This window comes from Nematolebias whitei, chromosome 15 (genome assembly GCF_014905685.2).
Source record: "Nematolebias whitei isolate Nwh7 chromosome 15, NemWhi1, whole genome shotgun sequence".
NCBI classification, from domain to species: Eukaryota; Metazoa; Chordata; class Actinopteri; order Cyprinodontiformes; family Rivulidae; genus Nematolebias; species Nematolebias whitei.
In genome coordinates this window covers 22,423,336-22,425,119 of record NC_056512.1, presented here as the reverse complement: position 1 = coordinate 22,425,119, position 1,784 = coordinate 22,423,336, and the positions used below count along the sequence as shown (strand labels likewise).

Sequence of the window (1,784 nt, the reverse complement as noted above, 5' to 3'; positions counted from 1 at the left end):
TACAAACAGGCTACAAGCAGCTGCTTATCAACAAATTAAAGAACTAGAAACTTTTCTGAAGGCATTTTTGAAGAGTGCCATTGTAGTTCCTGTCTGAAAATCCAACATACATAAACTTTAGTCTAAAATGGTCCATTTATTTGTAACTTTTGTTTAGTTTGAATCTAAGATGACAAACTTGTGGTGTGTGAACTGTATAAGAAGTGTAGTGACCTAGATTTGTGGCAAAAGATCTCCATTAGTTGTTTTACTTGTCCAATTTTAACATTATTCCACCAAACTCAATAAAATTACAGTGTTTTTATTTAACTAGATGAATCCCACATTAGATCAGAGATCTCTTTTTCAAGGGAAGCCTGGGCTTGAAGGCCTAACATGCATGTTTTGGTCTGTGGGAGGAAACCAGAGTACCCAGAGGAAACCCAGGCTAACACAATGAGAACATACAAACTCCACACAGAAAGACCCCTGGCATGCCATCATCTAAATCATCCCATAATCTTATTCCATGTACTGAGATTCACATCTTGTCTTTCAAATTAACTTATCCTCCTGTGATCACCATCACTTAATCACAATGTAAAAACTTCTGTGAACTATATGGCAGCAGTTCTTTTTTAAACTATGCACAAAATTAATACATTTTTTTTAATTTGCCAAATTTTAAATTTAATTATTTTTTGACTTCACAAGCAGACTGTTAGTGTATTCTCTAACTTCCACTTTATGTAAAATTCTTATACTGTAGGTTTTTTGTAATGCTAACAACTAGTATCAGTCCCATGTGTGTTGCCCTAAACCTCTATGCACAAATTTAGATAAGGAACAGTTATTAAATAATATGAATTATAGGTGGCATGGTGGCTTAGTTGGTGGAGCTGTTGCCTCTTAGTTAGAAGGTTGCTGGATCAAATCCCAGCCTGGGACATTTCTGTGTAGAGTTTGCATGTTCTCTCTGTGCATGTGTAGGTTTTCTCCAGGTACTCCAGTTTCCTCCCACAGACCAAAAACATGCATGTTGGGCTTATTGGTAACTCTAAATTGTCCCTAGGTGTGAGTGAGAGAGTGAATGGTTGTTTGTCTTATTTGTCTCTATGTGTCCCTGTTATGGGCTCGAGACCGGTCCAGGGTGTCCATCCCTTCTTGCACAATGACTTCTGGATATGGGTACCAGTGAGTGACCTCTACGACCCGGAAAGGAAGAAGTGGGTAAATATGATGGACATTGTAAAACACTCTTAGCTTCTTTTTTAAACAATATTTTGGCATACTTTTTTCTTAATATAATTTATGTGACCAAAAAAAGTGAAGATAACAAAGATCAGAATAAGCTGTTCTGCTGCCAGTGGCTCATTATGGTCACCATGGTAATCACATTCTTGAGTCTGTCACTCCCTGACATACAGTGCAGAGCAGAATTCAAGCCTCAGACAGTCACTGTGCAAAAACTACAAGTCATATTGAAAATATTCCTAAACAATAAGCAACAGAAGTGTCTGGTTGACCCACATGTAAATTTCTTTGCGACAACAATGTTTTATGTAGGAGATACGATCAGTTAAAAAGAGTGAAAATCAATGAGTGTCTGGGATAATCATTGTCCCACACACCGCACATAGGGGAGGGGAGTGTTAAAAGAAAACCAAGTACTGTAGCAGTGAGTGACACACTGAGTGAAGTAAAATAAAATGCTTGAATCTTGATGTAAAACCTGTATAAGAAGTGTTAATTTGTGGGTTTCTCATTTTGCCCTAAAAATTCATATTCCTTAAACATAAACCACA

The 1,784-nt window shown here is 37.1% G+C and overlaps 1 protein-coding gene across 1 annotated transcript in view; it reads right to left on the bottom strand.

Moving 5' to 3' along the window:
- The window catches only part of LOC119421103 (ATP synthase subunit a-like), a 5,131-nt gene that overhangs the window by 1,862 nt on the left and 1,485 nt on the right, over nucleotides 1–1,784 (bottom strand). The gene's annotated exons all lie outside the window — the stretch shown is intronic.